Here is a 17,786-nt window from a genome sequence, read left to right on the forward strand (position 1 = left end):
TCGGTGTCCTGTGATGCGAAGTGTATGAGGCAGTTTAGTTTTGAATTTTTGAACAATTTGACCTTCTTGAGAAATTAATCTCTTTTTTTTGGGAGGGAGGACGGGTTTATAAATATTTAACTATTGTGTACGAGGTGACATTGGCTCAACGACTGAAACAACAGGTGACTTTATGTTTTAGCCACAGAGCACTGTATTAAGAGCAGCCCTCCAAGGTTGTTTGCAGACGATACTGCCGTTTACCGTCTAGTAAAGTAATTAGAAGATCAAGACCAATTGCAGAATGATTTAGACAAGATGTCTGTTTAAAACTAAACTCCTCCCGAACAGGCCATGAAGGGCCAATCGTACCGACCTGCCGCCGTGTCATCCTCAGCCCATAGGCGTCACTGGATGCGGATACGGAGGGGCATGTGGTCAGCACACCGCTCTCCCGGCCGTGTGTCAGTTTCCGAGCCTCACAAGGGCTGAGTGTACCCCGCTTGCCAACAGCGCTTGGCAGACCGGATGGTCACCCATCCAAGTGCTAGCCCAGCCCGACAGCGCTTAACTTCGGTGATGTATCGGCAACCGGTATTACCACTGCGGTAAGGCCGTTGGCTTAAGATGTCTGTATGATGTAAAAAGGAGTAATTTACTGTACAGAATAAAAAAGTTTGAGGTCATCTTCACTATTCATAAAGCACACGAACTTTAAGGCTGTCAGTTCAGCTAAATGTCTAATGATTACAATTACGATCAAATTAAATTGTAGCCATCACAGAGTAAACGTTGTGGGGAAGGGGAGCCCAAATACGGTGATTTTTTGGCAGAACACTTAGAAGATGCACCAAATCTACAAAAGAGGTAGCATACATTATGCTTTTATGTTATTTTCTGGTGTAGCGCTGCGCGGTATAGGATACTTACTACGGAGGGCTTTCCACAAGTAATGCAACACTATTTTTCTCGGCCGATTTCGGTTGAAAAAATGCGGGGCTGTGGTACATCGTGCAATCATCCCGTTTCAGCTCTTATACTTCATGAAGTTTAGATCGGTGGCAGCGCTATATGTAACCTTCAAAATTGCTTCTTTAACTGAGGTGCGTTCCAAGCACAGAGCTCTCATTATCTCTTTTGGCGAAAAACCAGAGCATCGTAGAGATTCGTAGGGGCTTGTAGAGTGTCTGTAGAGACCTGGCAGTGAATAAAAGCACGGTGAGTCGTTGGGCGAGGCGTCTTTCATCGTCGCAAAAAAGGTCGCGCAAACCTGTCCGATATCCCGCTTGCCCACCGGCCGCACACAGCTGTGACTCCTGCATTGTTGGAACGTGCGGACACTCTCATTCGAGGTGATCGACGGATCACAATCAACCTCACTGATCAACTGGTAGTACTGACGCACTCTTACAGCAAAAGAAGCTCGCAAAACTCCGTAAGACTCTTGTTCCTCATCTACCCTGCAACCCAGTTCTCGCACCTTCCACCTTGCATCTGTTTGGCCCTTTGAAGGGTGCATTCTATGGGGAGCAGAACGTGGATAATGCAGTGCTTATTGATGCATCAATACGTTGGCTCCGACGTCGAACAGTAGAGTTGTGACATGGGGTCATACAGGTCATCCAGTACATAGGAAAACAGGTTTTTGTAGCCAAAAGAGTGGTGTATAATGTGACGTATTGGAATACTAAATAAAACCAACCTGATTTCAGAAAAAAATGTGTTGCATTACTTATTGCACGCCCCTCGTAGATAGGACTGACAGAGGACATCGGAAAAGTTCAAAAAGGGCAGCTAGTTTTGCACTGTCGCGAAAAACAGGAGAGAGTGTCACGGATATGAAAAGTGAGATGCGGTGTCAGTCATTAAAACGAAGGCGTTTATCGTTGCGACGAGATTTTTTCACGAAATTTCGATCGTCAACTTTCTTCTCAGAATTCGAAAATGTTTTGTTGAGTCTTATCTACGTTGGGAAAAATGTTCATTATAATAATATAAGTCAGAGATAGCACGGAAAGATATAAGTGTTCGTTTTTCCCAAGCGTTATTCGGGAGGTGAGCGTAGAGAAATAGTCTGGAAGTGTCTGCCAAGTATTTAAGCGTCAATTACATAGTAGTCGTGTAGAAGTAGACGGAGACAGAGTGAATGCAGTGTACTGCGATTGTCACTAACATCAAACTGGGAATCTTTCATGATTTTCGATTACTCTGTTTGCTTTCATTTTGAACTTGGTCCTAAAGTTAAATACGACTCTTATTTGCGCCGGCCAGGGTGGTCGAGCGGTTCTAGGCGCTACAGTGTGGAACCGTGCGACCGCTACGGTCGCAGGTTCGAATCCTGCCTCGGGCATGGTGTGTGTGATGTCCTTAGGTTAGTTAGGTTTAAGTAGTTCAAAGGGACTGATGACCTCAGAAGTTAAGTCCCATAGTGCTCAGAGCCATTTGAACCATCGACTCTTACTTGCCCTATTTTCTTGTTAATTTACTAGCAACAGCAACTAAAGATAATTTTTGCTCCACATCAAAATACGCTCACGAAGGAAAACTTGCTCTATGGAGATCGAGTGAACATGGCATATTGCGAGCATCATTAACATCAAACTGGGATTGTTTCGTGACATCCCTATACTCTGTTTGTTTACATTTTGGTCTTGCACCGAACGTTCAATGTAACACTTCTTTCCTCTGTGTTTACACATTCATTTATTAGTAACAGCAATTAAGAATAATTTTTGCTGCTACGGACGCACATCGAAATACGCTAAAGGAGGAAAAATTGTTTTCCATTGGTAAACACCAAAAAGGCCAACTGAGTTGGCACTTGATGGTTGGAGTGCTGACACCAAAGTTTTCAGATACTATGCGTAACCAGTTACATTGGCCTCTGATGTGGTATATATAGAGATCGTGTAAACCCTTTCAGCGTCAACTACAGCCTGAAGATGGCGCATTGAAGCGCCGAAACTGGTAGATACAAAATAAATAAAATCGTAAGGACGGCTGTAGGCTTTTCATTTTCTAACAATAGTAAACGGCCGTCACCTCCAAGACCTCCTGTCAAAAGGATAAAGATGCATAACGGTGAAATTACGTCCTGACGTCTTCGGGTTGCGCGGGCACTCCTCATTATAGGTGTCGGACATCGTAGGCTGGATAGACTGGTAAAACAGAACAGGCGGCGAACTGTGGCGGAACTAACATCACACTTTATTGCTGGGCGGAGTACAAGTATGTCTGAACACACAGTGCACCCAACACTCCTGACGACGGGCCTCAGCAGCCGACGATCCGTGCATGAGCCAATGTCAACACCACGACATCGGCAACTGCCACTGAAATGGGCACGTGACCACCGGCACTGGACGTTGGCGCAGTGGCACAGCTTTGTATGGTCTGATGAGTCACGATACCTTCTTATCTGCCGATGGGAGAGAGCGAATACACGTGTACACGTGCTCGACGGAGACGAGCTGACGCTGACTCCATTATGCTCCGGGGAACATTCACGTGGTGCTCGTGCAAGGCACCGTGACGGCCAAGGAGTATCGTACAGTGGTTGAGGAGCACGTCCACCCCTTCATAACGATCATGTTTCCCAACAGCAGTCGCATTTTTCAGCAAGATAATGCGCCAAGTCACAAGGCCAGAAGTATGATAGAATGGTTCGGGGAAAACAGTGGCGAGTTCCAGTTGATGTGCTGCCCCTCAACTGGCCAGATCTGAACCCGATCGAACACATCAGAGATGTGATTGAACGTAGCGTCAGAGCTGATCGCCTCCCTCCCCTGAATTTACGTAATTAGGTGATATGTGTGTGCAGATGTGAATTTACGTAATTAGGTGATATGTGTGTGCAGATGTGGTGCCAACTTCCTCCAGCAACCTCCAGCCAAGTCACAAGGCCAGAAGTATGATAGAATGGTTCGGGGAAAACAGTGGCGAGTTCCAGTTGATGTGCTGCCCCTCAACTGGCCAGATCTGAACCCGATCGAACACATCAGAGATGTGATTGAACGTAGCGTCAGAGCTGATCGCCTCCCTCCCCTGAATTTACGTAATTAGGTGATATGTGTGTGCAGATGTGAATTTACGTAATTAGGTGATATGTGTGTGCAGATGTGGTGCCAACTTCCTCCAGCAACCTCCAGCCAAGTCACAAGGCCAGAAGTATGATAGAATGGTTCGGGGAAAACAGTGGCGAGTTCCAGTTGATGTGCTGCCCCTCAACTGGCCAGATCTGAACCCGATCGAACACATCAGAGATGTGATTGAACGTAGCGTCAGAGCTGATCGCCTCCCTCCCCTGAATTTACGTAATTAGGTGATATGTGTGTGCAGATGTGAATTTACGTAATTAGGTGATATGTGTGTGCAGATGTGGTGCCAACTTCCTCCAGCAACCTCCAGCCAAGTCACAAGGCCAGAAGTATGATAGAATGGTTCGGGGAAAACAGTGGCGAGTTCCAGTTGATGTGCTGCCCCTCAACTGGCCAGATCTGAACCCGATCGAACACATCAGAGATGTGATTGAACGTAGCGTCAGAGCTGATCGCCTCCCTCCCCTGAATTTACGTAATTAGGTGATATGTGTGTGCAGATGTGAATTTACGTAATTAGGTGATATGTGTGTGCAGATGTGGTGCCAACTTCCTCCAGCAACCTCCAGCCAAGTCACAAGGCCAGAAGTATGATAGAATGGTTCGGGGAAAACAGTGGCGAGTTCCAGTTGATGTGCTGCCCCTCAACTGGCCAGATCTGAACCCGATCGAACACATCAGAGATGTGATTGAACGTAGCGTCAGAGCTGATCGCCTCCCTCCCCTGAATTTACGTAATTAGGTGATATGTGTGTGCAGATGTGAATTTACGTAATTAGGTGATATGTGTGTGCAGATGTGGTGCCAACTTCCTCCAGCAACCTCCAGCCAAGTCACAAGGCCAGAAGTATGATAGAATGGTTCGGGGAAAACAGTGGCGAGTTCCAGTTGATGTGCTGCCCCTCAACTGGCCAGATCTGAACCCGATCGAACACATCAGAGATGTGATTGAACGTAGCGTCAGAGCTGATCGCCTCCCTCCCCTGAATTTACGTAATTAGGTGATATGCGTGTGCAGATGTGAATTTACGTAATTAGGTGATATGTGTGTGCAGATGTGGTGCCAACTTCCTCCAGCAACCTCCAGCCAAGTCACAAGGCCAGAAGTATGATAGAATGGTGAAAGGTGGCTACACTGAGCCACAGCGCCAGAGATCGCTAGAGAGCATTGTTCCGCCGCCTCCACTGGCACAGTCATTATTGAGATGTGCTAGAAGTCAGTGCTTGTCGAGGACTCGTAGTAGTCAGTTCGTGTTGAGATGTGCTTGCTGAGATGTGATACTGAAAAATTCTTGTTGAGATGTTGTAATAGCGAATCGGTGTGGAGATATATTGTAATTATGAGAGTGATTTTGGTCAATATATGAAGGTAACGAAACTTGATTTATTTTTCATTATTTCCATGTTTTAAATAATGTGTCATAACAGGTTCAGTCAACAAAGCATCTGGCTTGTGTTCTTGGATTAGAGTGTAATTGTGGTTCTCTTGAGTAATTATGGTATTCGTATTTTCTTTAATTAATTCAGTATAAATGGTATTTGAAATTCTTGTCTTTTGAAGAAGAACCGTGCCAGATGTGTACGTTGAGTCATACTTCCACACACAGAACAGTTACACTTGTGCTTTGGTTTCGTAGGTTTTTATAGTTGCTGGGGACTTAATTAATTAATTGTGTTAATGAAAATTTCCATTTCATTCTTTGTTATTGTTCTATGCAGTCAGATAGCGTAATAATACTAGTCAGGGCCAACCGGTACGAGACTTCGTAATCGGACAGACTAATACTAAAGCAGAAATTAAAATTATTTGCATTTCATTTTAATTAAGCCCCCATGCACGTGGCGACCGCTGCTTCGGATCGTCCCTTGGAATTCTTCTGATTGTAAAAATAGTAGACAGTAGTATTGTTGTAGTAATTTGTAGTCTAGTAATTGTAGTCTATATTGCATGTGTAGATTTGGTAATTGGCATTCTTCTAATGGTATTTTTCAAAATTTATTTTTTTTTGTTGCCTTGTATACGCGTTTGACGATTTAGTGCAATTATTTCAATTGTTCGTTAATCGCGTTTGAGGGAAGCATTCTGTGTGAATGGTATTGTTGGTGATAACGTGTTATATTCTCTGTAATTTTCGTACAGTGACGAGTTTTGTATGTTTTGTAAATGATTACGCGATCGATGAAAAAGGCAAAAATGATGGATAGTCAGAATGACGAAATTGTTGACATGGCGAACTCGCCAACACAGGGGAACAGTATGATGAATAATGAAGTGGAAAACAATTTAATAAGCAGGGAAAATAGTCCAGAACCATTTCAAAATTTTTCTCAATCAGAAAATTTTCAGAATTCGAGATTAACGACAGAAGATTCTGAAATAGTATCGAACACAAATAGCTTTACAGCCATGACGAAGGAAACTGGTTTTGCGGGAAATGTTAGGGGCGAAAAGAATTTTGAACCATTTAATATGGAGCAGTTGATGGGTGCAATATTAAATTTGGGATCACAAATAGGAACAATTACAACTGATATGGGAACAATTAAAACAGAGATAGGAACAATTAAAACAGAGATAGGAACAATTACAACTGAGATGGGAACAATGGAAACACGGTTAGATTCACGACTAGGGACATGTTTCAAAAACATGAAAGATGAATTAAAGAAAGAAATTAGAGAAGAAGTACAACCGATTTTGAATGCTCACAATAATAGATTAATTGCAGTAGAGATTAGACAAAGGGAACAGGATAGAGAACAGGAGGAAAGAGATCGCGTGATAGTGCAGAAATTTTCAGAGTTAAATTTACAACGTGCACACGATAAGGAAGAAATATTTGAGAGAATCGAGGAATCCGTACCAAATGACAGATTAAATAACCTAACACAACAATATGAACAGTTAACTACCAACTGTGTCAACACTGAAACCCGAGTCGCGACACTTACGGAAGACGTAGTTAAACAGAAAGAAAAAATAGGTGACTTATCGGAAAGAGTTGAGGAGATTTCAGATAAATTGACAAATCTTAGTTTAAATGGGGACAGAGACTCAGATGATACAGCACCATTGCCATTTGCAGAAACCGAAGAGTACCAGAACATAAATAAGCATGTTGAAAATCAGGGAAAAGTTAATGAACGCGTCAAAAGGGAATCTGAGGCATTACAAAAGCAAGACAAATATATTGAAAGCGAAATCGCAGGAAAAGACAGCAGACGAAATTTATTATCACAGATAGCAGAGGGCTTTGAAGAAAGTAATTTGTTTCATTTACGGGATGTAACAAGAGAGCGCCAGGCGCGGGAACTTGACAATAATCGACATTGGGACTGGGACAGACGCGGTAGGCCTTTGTCGCCGCGAGGCGGAAGCTTTGACTGTAAACACTTCTTGACTGTTCGGAAATTTAAGATCTTTTGCAATTCTAGGAATGACATACGTCCATGTTCATGGTTGGATCGATTTACGTGCGCACTTCCGCCAGATTTGCCACAAACTGGAAATTATGTGCTGCTATTAAAGCCCTCAGGGGATTCACTACACTAAGTGAATATGTGCCGTAGCGATCACAGGGCCCCGAGCTGTAGTGGTGCTATTTCCCTCTTAGTTTTCTGCACCGCTACTTACTCTTTTACTATTCTTTGCATCTATAAAAACAACTCTTCTACTATCAATCTATCTAGACAGTAGGTAAACATTAACTGGATATGACGATTTTACCCAAAAGTGACTTCGGAAATTAGTATTTGGACTTACTATATTTTCTGCAGCATTCATTCGTAGTTTAAACGAAATTGTACCTGTTTATCTTCGTGACAATATTACTTCTTATGTTGACGACATTCTTATTGCTAAACGTTCTTGGAGTGAGCACAACAAAATTTTGGATTCATTATTACGTATTTTTGCACGAGTTGGCATGACAGTGAACTTGGAAAAATCAGAATTTGGTCGTTCTCAGGTGAAATTTCTCGGTCACATTATTTCTACAGAAGGTATTCTTCCTAATCCAGAGAAGCTAGACGCTATTCGTAATTATGCTGATCCTTCCACAGAACATGATGTTCGTAGTTTCCTTGGAGTCTGTAATTTTCTTAGATGCTTTGTTAGATTGGATGATTTGGCCACACCTCGTTTATGTGAACTATCTGGAAAAAATTCTAATTGGTGTTGGGATGAGGAAGCTCAGTCAGAATTTGAACAACTTCGTGATGCTTTAGTTGCTGCTCCACTTCTTTCACATCCGGATTTATCTAAAGATTTTTGTTTGGCGACGGACTCATCATACAAAGGCCTAGGTGCACATTTATTTCAAGAGATAGAAGAAAACGGCGTTGTAGTACAGAAGACAATTGCATTTGGAAGTCGTGTTCTCTCTAAATCAGAGAAGAATTATTCGATTACGGAACTTGAAGCTTTGGCTGTTGTATGGGCTTTCACAAAATTTCGCACATTTTTGTTTGGCAGACATACTAAGGTTTACACCGATCATCGAGCTCTGGAATTTCTTATGTCGACAAAATTAACTCATGGCAGATTGTCACGATGGGCGTTGTATCTACAGGAATTTGATTTTAGCATTGTTTACATACAGGGATCTTCAAATATTGTTGCTGATGCTTTATCACGTGCACCTATGGGTTTGAAACAAAGTGCTGAAGAGGACTGCAAAGAAAACCATTATTGTTTGATGTATATTCAAGGTGTTGCGTTTGAGAACTTTATTTCGTCTTCGCTCCAGGACATCGCTAAGGAGCAAAATAAGGATCCAATCTGGAAGGACATTAAGGAGAAGTGGAGGAGAAAGGAAAGCGTAGCGATTAGACAGCATTATTTAGTTCGCAATGACATTCTTTTTAAACGGAAATCGGTTGACAACTCTGTTTGGTTAGTTTGTATTCCTGATGAGTGGGTCAATAAATTGATTTGGTACACACATTTCAGTTATGCGCACTTTGGTCCCAGAAAATGCTTTCATAAATTACGAGAAAATTGCTACTTCAGTAATATGGAAAAACGTATTCGATCTGTTCTTGCCAAATGCAAATTATGTCAAATGGCTAAGCCGCCAACTGTTTCTCACAGAGCACCGTTGTTTCCTATCATTCCAGCGAAATTAAAGGACATGGCTGCAGTCGATTTGTTCGGTCCAGTGGTTCGTTCTACTAATGGTTTTGCGTACATTTTCGTAGCAGTGGAATTGACATCAAAATACGTGTGTTTTACACCATTACGCAAAGCAACAGCTCGTTCAGTATCTAATGCTTTCATCAAACATTTTCTTAAAGAAGTTGGTCATGTTGATAAGGTTATATCAGATAATGGATCACAGTTTCGCTCTAAAATTTGGCTTCGTACTCTACGGCGTCGTAAAATTAAACCAATTTTCATTTCACTTTTTCACCCTCAATCTAATGCTTCAGAGAGATGGATGAAGGAAATCAATAAATTGTGCCGTCTTTATTGTCATCAGAATCACAGAACTTGGGATCAGTATCTTCATATTTTTCAAAACATTCTGAATGAACTTCCTAATGACTCAACTTCTTTACCGCCTACACTGATATTAAAAAATAAAGCACCGACAAATCGCATTTCTGAAATCGTTCCTTTTCCGCCTTCACGAAAACTGCGGCATTCTGAAGTTGTCAACCTGGCTCTACGAAATATTGCATCTGCGGCTGCTAGAAGAGAGAAATCAGCTAAGCGTCCTGGTCGTTTAAAAAATCTTGTCAGTTGGTCAAAAGGTGTTAATTAAGTCTCATCGTTTGTCTCACAAAGGAAAAGGCTTGTGTCGCCAATTTTTTCTGCTTTATAACGGTCCATATAGAATTCGCAAAATTATACATGATAACACTGTTGAAGTAGAAACTCTTAAATCTCGACGCTCTAAGGGAATACATCACGTATCTAACGTTAAAATTTTTGTGGAATGACATACTTGTGAGAAACTAATAGCTATACGTAAACATGGAGAGAGTACAAGGATACCGCGCTGTGTTTGGCGGCGGCACATACTCAAAGCAACAGTCAGTCTGCGCGCCGCACAAGGCAGTCGTTGACCGCAAACAATCACTTCCTACGTCACGCGCCTACAGCTGATCGAGCGCTCAGTGCGAATGCACTGACAGACGTAAATAAATACACAGTTTAATTTCTCCGACTAAATTCTGTATAAAGCTATGGTGATTTCAAAAATTATGTTATTAACGTTCAGTATTTTTCAGGATACGGTTGTATAAAGTATTTAAGACCTTCAGGTAAATTCTGTGCGTGTCCGACGTTAAGAGGACTTGCTATGGAGAAAATTTCAGGAAGAATGTAATTTCAAAAAAAAAAAAAAAAAAAAAAAAAAAAAGAAAAAAGGGAAGTAAAAAAAAAAGGTAACGATTAATTGAGTTTATTTTTCAGGTAACATAATTCCACTTAGGTACGTACTTTAGACGTAATTTGCTGCTCGCGATTACGTGACTCATACTTTGTGCTAATTTCATGTTCTATGAATTTACTTGTGAAGCGACGTGCTTGCGCACATTAACTGATTTTGACAGTGATTGACTAATGAACAGGGTTGTTATTTGTGTATATTAGGCATCGCTTGGCTGCTATGCTTTTTCACTGATGTCATATTTTTTTTAATTATGTGCCTGCTGTGCTTATTTATTTAAATTATAATTGTCACCTGATTAATTGTGCTGATGTGGTTAGATATGTAAGTTATACTTTGTGATTTATCTGCTTGCGCCTTCATGTGTACTTATTAAGATTACATATGAACATTTATTTGCTTATGTCGATGTGATGCTAATGACCTGTTTATTGTGTAAGGCATGTTTGCTGCTGTGCGTATGGATTGCATATTTACACATTTCTGTTTTGTTGTCATAACTACTCTTCAATTTAGTATATAGAAATGCTGATATACTGTGTACGAACATAGAGTTTAGGTTACACTGTGGTATTAATTATAGATTGTTCGCTTGGCAGAGCCTCGTTGTAAGAATTGTGCTGCATCCACTTGTTGACATTCTGTTCTCTACTGGTATATTTACTCGCTATTGCATGTTTTGCTTACGCTCAGTGCCTTATATTTTTAAGATAAGAAAATGAACTGCAGTAATTCGACATAAACGACATTAGTACAAGAAACTTCATAGAAGTCACATGAGCTGGAGGTTTTATGAAAGCTGTATAAATGTATGCTAATAGGAAGGAAGCTAACGACATGACATACCAAAACTAGGTTTAGACCATTGACAGTTATTACACTGCGTTTTCCGTGAGCAATTGAAATAGGAAGTGCCACTTGACACAAAAAATACTCCACATGTTTGCTTCTGCTATGATTCTTGAAGTGGTGTACACACTGTGAAATATTATGATCATTCACACTCCGTAATCGTACTTAATTACTGAGAGTTATTCGAACTAAGTCTGTTAGAGGTCATGTATGCATTTCTTTTATTTAATGATGGACAAGGAACCAAAATGTATCTTATAATTTATAATGAGTAGAAAATTTGGGTCAGATGGATTACACAGAGGTTGTGTGTGGACACTGTGTCTTCGGATTGCATGGGATGCTGAATTGAAGTTGCACTAGGATTTTGTCTGTACTTGTTCGAGGAGACTGACTAGAGGAAAGAGTTGTTATGGAAGTGAAATGATATTGGTGCTGAGGTTTATATGTACAGACGTATTATTGAGGTATTGAGATTATGTGAAGTTGATGATTATTCGAGTTTTGTGGACAAGAGGTAAGGTAAATGAGGTATTATTGAAGTTAAGTGATGATTATTGGAGTTTTGGTGGATAAGAGGTAAAGTAAGTGAGGAGCATATTTTTTTTTTTTTTTGTTGGTCCATATGGAACAAGGAGGATGAAGATGGCAGACTAGAACACTCAAGTAGAAAGAAGATTGCCTACACACACACTTTGTCAAATCGCTATGCAGTATATACTTTTTTTTGAGAGAGGAAGTATTTGCATATATTGGCTCACTGACAGTTGTTCAGCAACAGAACATTTTGATCTGGCTTGGCAAACATTGGTCTTGACATGATGACTATGACATTGACTAACTATTATTGACTGTTATACATTGCTGCCACTACTACTTCATACACATGATGAACATAAAATTTTGACAGAATTGCATTTACACAGTTAACACTATTCAATTACACAGTAGCACTAATGTGGATGAAAGATGAGTGAGTGTGTTTTGTGTGTTTTCCGTTTATAATCCCAGAGAAGTGATCCCAACCTATCTCCTAAATATTATTTCACTTGTTTGTTGTGGCTTGCACTGACACCCATAAATATTATAGGTTAACTGTTATTGTGTACTGTAATAGTTAATGTGACAATTACCTGATATCATTTGTGTGTTTATTATGATTTGTATGTTTAGTGTAAGAGCATTGATAATAATTTGTTAAAGAAATTGTATGTGCATTCAAACTATTATTCATGACTGAACTGTCTCAGTAGTTATGGTGAATAGTATGGACTGTTACTTGCACCTTTTCTACATGATTGGTGCTACAAGGATATGTTTAATTTCTGCCGATGAACTGTGTGATCAGTGATTGTAAAAAAATTATGGACTGTTACTTGTACCTTCTCTACATGATTGGTGCCACTAGGACATGTTTAATTTCTGCTTATAAACTCTGATGAACAGTGTGATCAGTGATACTAGATTTTATGGAACTGCTTCTGCTGAGAAATGTGACTTGTTGCTGTGTGTACCTGCTCAACATTGCTGGGTACCACTGATGGGACTGCTTCTACTGAAATGATGTTGCTTCTTGCTGTCTGCACCTGATCAACATTGATGGTGCCACTGATGGATTGCTTCTACTGAAATGGAGTCACCTGTTGCTGTGTGCACCTGATCAACATTGCTGGTGCCACTAATGGACTGCTTCTACTGAAATGGTGTTACTTGTTGGTGTCTGTACCTACTCAACATTTCTGGGTGCCACTGATGGACTGCTTCTACTGAAATGAAGTCACCTGTTGCTGTGTGCACCTGATCAACATTGCTGGGTGCCACTAATGGACTGCTTCTACTGAAATGGTGTTACTTGTTGGTGTCTGCACCTACTCAACATTGCTGGGTGCCACTGATGGATTGCTTCTACTGAAATGAAGTCACCTGTTGCTGTGTGCACCTGCTCAACATTGCGGGTGCCACTGATGGACTGCTTCTATTGAAAAAAATGTTACTTATTGGTATTTGCACCTGTTGACCATTGCTGGGTGCTACTGCTGGAACTGTCAACTGCTTATTCTTGGGCTATGGAAAGCGTTTATGTGAATATTTGTATAAACTGATTTATTGTGTATTACCGTTTGTGGAAAGTTATGAGACTCTTACCTGCACATATTCGTCATTCCTGACGCTATTGATTGAACTGTTTAACCACATAATACTTGTATAAACTGTTATGTAAAGTCACATGTATGAAAGAATTTGTATTGCTTACTGTATTCTATATAATAGGTTATTGAAAGGTCAGTGCAAAGCCAAAATTTTATCTAGTTATATGATATTTACGTATTAATATTATCTTTTATTTTTGTCTATATTTTTTTGACGAATTTGGTGGTATTTTCACCACCAATGCTGGCAAAAATACCATCAAATTCTAGCCGTGGAGGAAGGGCATATGAAAGGTGGCTACACTGAGCCACAGCGCCAGAGATCGCTAGAGAGCATTGTTCCGCCGCCTCCACTGGCACAGTCATTATTGAGATGTGCTAGAAGTCAGTGCTTGTCGAGGACTCGTAGTAGTCAGTTCGTGTTGAGATGTGCTTGCTGAGATGTGATACTGAAAAATTCTTGTTGAGATGTTGTAATAGCGAATCGGTGTGGAGATATATTGTAATTATGAGAGTGATTTTGGTCAATATATGAAGGTAACGAAACTTGATTTATTTTTCATTATTTCCATGTTTTAAATAATGTGTCATAACAGGTTCAGTCAACAAAGCATCTGGCTTGTGTTCTTGGATTAGAGTGTAATTGTGGTTCTCTTGAGTAATTATGGTATTCGTATTTTCTTTAATTAATTCAGTATAAATGGTATTTGAAATTCTTGTCTTTTGAAGAAGAACCGTGCCAGATGTGTACGTTGAGTCATACTTCCACACACAGAACAGTTACACTTGTGCTTTGGTTTCGTAGGTTTTTATAGTTGCTGGGGACTTAATTAATTAATTGTGTTAATGAAAATTTCCATTTCATTCTTTGTTATTGTTCTATGCAGTCAGATAGCGTAATAATACTAGTCAGGGCCAACCGGTACGAGACTTCGTAATCGGACAGACTAATACTAAAGCAGAAATTAAAATTATTTGCATTTCATTTTAATTAAGCCCCCATGCAATGGTTCGGGGAAAACAGTGGCGAGTTCCAGTTGATGTGCTGCCCCTCAACTGGCCAGATCTGAACCCGATCGAACACATCAGAGATGTGATTGAACGTAGCGTCAGAGTTGATCGCCTCCCTCCCCTGAATTTACGTAATTAGGTGATATGTGTGTGCAGATGTGAATTTACGTAATTAGGTGATATGTGTGTGCAGATGTGGTGCCAACTTCCTCCAGCAACCTCCAGCCAAGTCACAAGGCCAGAAGTATGATAGAATGGTTCGGGGAAAACAGTGGCGAGTTCCAGTTGATGTGCTGCCCCTCAACTGGCCAAATCTGAACCCGATCGAACACATCAGAGATGTGATTGAACGTAGCGTCAGAGCTGATCGCCTCCCTCCCCTGAATTTACGTAATTAGGTGATATGTGTGTGCAGATGTGAATTTACGTAATTAGGTGATATGTGTGTGCAGATGTGGTGCCAACTTCCTCCAGCAACCTCCAGCCAAGTCACAAGGCCAGAAGTATGATAGAATGGTTCGGGGAAAACAGTGGCGAGTTCCAGTTGATGTGCTGCCCCTCAACTGGCCAGATCTGAACCCGATCGAACACATCAGAGATGTGATTGAACGTAGCGTCAGAGCTGATCGCCTCCCTCCCCTGAATTTACGTAATTAGGTGATATGTGTGTGCAGATGTGGTGCCAACTTCCTCCAGCAACCTCCAAGGGCTCATTACTTCCATGCCACTATTATACTTGTCAAAGATGGACGTACCGGCTATTAGGCAGATGGTCATAATATTCTTGCAGATCGGCGGACGTAGTAGACGAGGTGTAGACAAATTCTATAGTGCGGGACTCTGCTACCAATCAATGTTTACTCATTGTGACCTACGTTCATATGTAGATAAGATTTACATATTACAGTCTGAATAATTTACTCCGAGTTTATGCAGATATCCAAGCGATCGTGATTACTACAAAAGTACTCACAACAGGAAACCGTACTACAAGTGACAGGGAAAATAATTAGGTGTGACTAAAATTTTAGTGTCCCGGGTGGGTGAACAAAGATTAAAACGACTGTAACAGAAAATGAAAACGGATGATTCTTTTTCTGTGAAAATATTGCAGGTGTGATAAATCGATAACTTACTGCATGTCGTCGCTACAAATTCGACGTTGTTCGGAACATTTTCATTTTGGTGTAATAGAAGACCATTTTGCAATCCACCGTTACAAAGGTTATTAAAACAGAAGTTCAGCAATACAGTCAAGTGCAGTAGAATACCAAAAACAATAGCTGTGGCTAGCCCTTATTTTCCTGTAACAAAAAGATAGCGACATTTGAGCAGCTATCCCTTATTTTCATGTAACAAAAAATAGCGACTTTTGAGCAATCAAGTCTGTTGCAACGTAATGCCGTGCGTTTATTTCTTCGGAACTTTAGAGCCACGTTCATTCCAAATATCGAATGGAAACTGTTAATAAACCTACGTATCGCGTGTACAAAATCTGTGATTCTTTCAAACGGGATCTGTCTGTACTAGCGAATTAATGACATTTAAAATCTGCTTAGCGCTTATAGGGAAGCCTTGTACCTTTCTGTAGTCACATGACTTTAGAAGCAATGTGTATTCGCGACAAAAATTCTGTTCAGCGTATCTGCATGCCAGATGAAGATGTTTAGCTTCAGGAAAGACAAAGTTAACACAGACGTATTCCGACGTTGCGCTTGGCAGCGGAAGCAAGACTCTAGAAACATCGAGACACATTCATCGAAATTTTTGACCTAGAAAAAGCATTAAGCAATGTAAAATGGTGCAATATCCAAATTCTAAGGGAAAATATGAGTCAACTATAGGAAAATTCCGGTAATATACAGTATGTACAAGAGACAAAACGGAAAAACAAAAATGGAACATCAAGGGCGAAGTATTCAGACTAGGTGTCATTAAAATTCAACGTGAAATGATATCAACATTGAGATTCGCTTAGGACATTGTTGTCCTCAGTGGAGGTGAGGAAGAATTACTGAATCTGGTTAGTGGAGTGAATAACGTAATAGGCACACACTATGGATTGAGCGTAAACCGAAGAAACACGGAAGTAACGAAGAGTACCAGATTTCAGACTAGTGATAAACTTAACATCAAAACTGGGGACCGTGAAGTAAACGAAGTGAAGGAATTCTGTTACCTTGGAAACAAATTAACACATGACGGGAAAGGCAAGGAGAACATAAAAGCCTGCCAGTGTGGCAGATCGGTTCTAGGCACTTCAGTCCGGAACCGCGCTGCTGCTACTACGTCGCAGGTTCGAATCCTGCCTCGGGCATGGATGTGTCTGATGTCCTTAGGTTAGTTAGGTTTAAGTAGTTCTAAGTCTAGGGAACTGATGAACTCAGATGTTAAGTCCCATAGTGCTCAGAGCCATTTGGACAATTTTTTTGAAGACAGAGACTGGAATATACAGGGTGATTCAAAAAGAATACCACAACTTTAGGAATTTAAAACTCTGCAACGACAAAAGCCAGAGCTAAGCACTATCTGTCGGCGAATTAAGGGAGCTATAAACTTTCATTTAGTTGTACATTTGTTCGCTTGAGGCGCTGTTGACTAGGCGTCAGCATCAGTTGATGCTAAGATGGCGACCGCTCAACAGAAAGCGTTTTGTGTTATTGAGTACGGCAGAAGTGAATCGACGACAGTTGTTCAGCGTGCATTTCGAACGAAGTATGGTGTTAAACCTCCTGATAGGTGGTGTATTAAACGTAGGTATAAACAGTTTACAGAGGATGGGTGTTTGTGCAAGGGAAGCCCGTGACAGAGCACTTCATCACTGGCCTCCAAGAAGCCCTGATTTTACCCCCTGCGATTTTTTCTTATGGGGATATGTTAAGGATATGGTGTTTCGGCCACCTCTTCCAGCCACCAATGATGATTTGAAACGAGAAATAACAGCAGCTATCCAAACTGTTACACCTGATATGCTACAGAGAGTGTGGAACAAGTTGGAGTATCGGGTTGATATTGCTCGAGTGTCTGGAGGGGGCCACATTGAACATCTCTGAACTTGTTTTTGAGTGAAAAAAAACCTTTTTAAATACTCTTTGTAATGATGTATAACAGAAGGTTATATTATGTTCCTTTCATTAAATACACATTTTTAAAGTTGTGGTATTCTTTTTGAATCACCCTGTATAACAACAGGTCTTTGGGGATATCGGTTGCAAGTGCTCTGAGCTGAAGAAGTTGGTACAGGACAGAAATCCGTGGCGGGCTGCACCAGACATTACTACATCTACATTTACACCTGTATT

General features: G+C 40.8%; 1 pseudogene; it reads right to left on the reverse strand.

Moving 5' to 3' along the window:
- Positions 1 to 483: 483 nt before the first annotated feature.
- LOC126195921 (5S ribosomal RNA) lies at positions 484 to 601 on the reverse strand (annotated as a pseudogene).
- Positions 602 to 17,786: the final 17,185 nt, after the last annotated feature.

The sequence above is a fragment of the Schistocerca nitens genome, chromosome 7 (genome assembly GCF_023898315.1).
Source record: "Schistocerca nitens isolate TAMUIC-IGC-003100 chromosome 7, iqSchNite1.1, whole genome shotgun sequence".
Taxonomy (NCBI): Eukaryota; Metazoa; Arthropoda; class Insecta; order Orthoptera; family Acrididae; genus Schistocerca; species Schistocerca nitens.